Below are 318 nucleotides of genomic sequence, written 5' to 3' on the forward strand. Positions count from 1 at the left end.
AGACAGATTTTGCATGCACTGAACACGTTTTGTCTGGCCGTGACCTCTTGGCCTCCGACTTGGATGGGGATCTTAATTCCGACAGAATTAAGTGGGAATATCCACAGCGACAGGGCTCCGGGACACGGGAAGGAACCACTCGGGAAAGTTAGGCACAGCTGGGAGATTTTCTTCCATGGAGAGAGCGGCGGCTCCCGCAGGTGAGCGGGGCCGCTCAGCGGACCCACGGCCCCGGCAGGAATTTGAGACCCACCCGTGGCTGGCCCCACGCGCGTTGTTCCTCCCGGGGCGGGGCGGCACTGAGCCCGTGGAGCCCGG

This window comes from Corvus brachyrhynchos, unplaced genomic scaffold (genome assembly GCF_000691975.1).
Source record: "Corvus brachyrhynchos isolate BGI_N302 unplaced genomic scaffold, ASM69197v1 scaffold307, whole genome shotgun sequence".
Lineage (NCBI taxonomy): Eukaryota > Metazoa > Chordata > Aves > Passeriformes > Corvidae > Corvus > Corvus brachyrhynchos.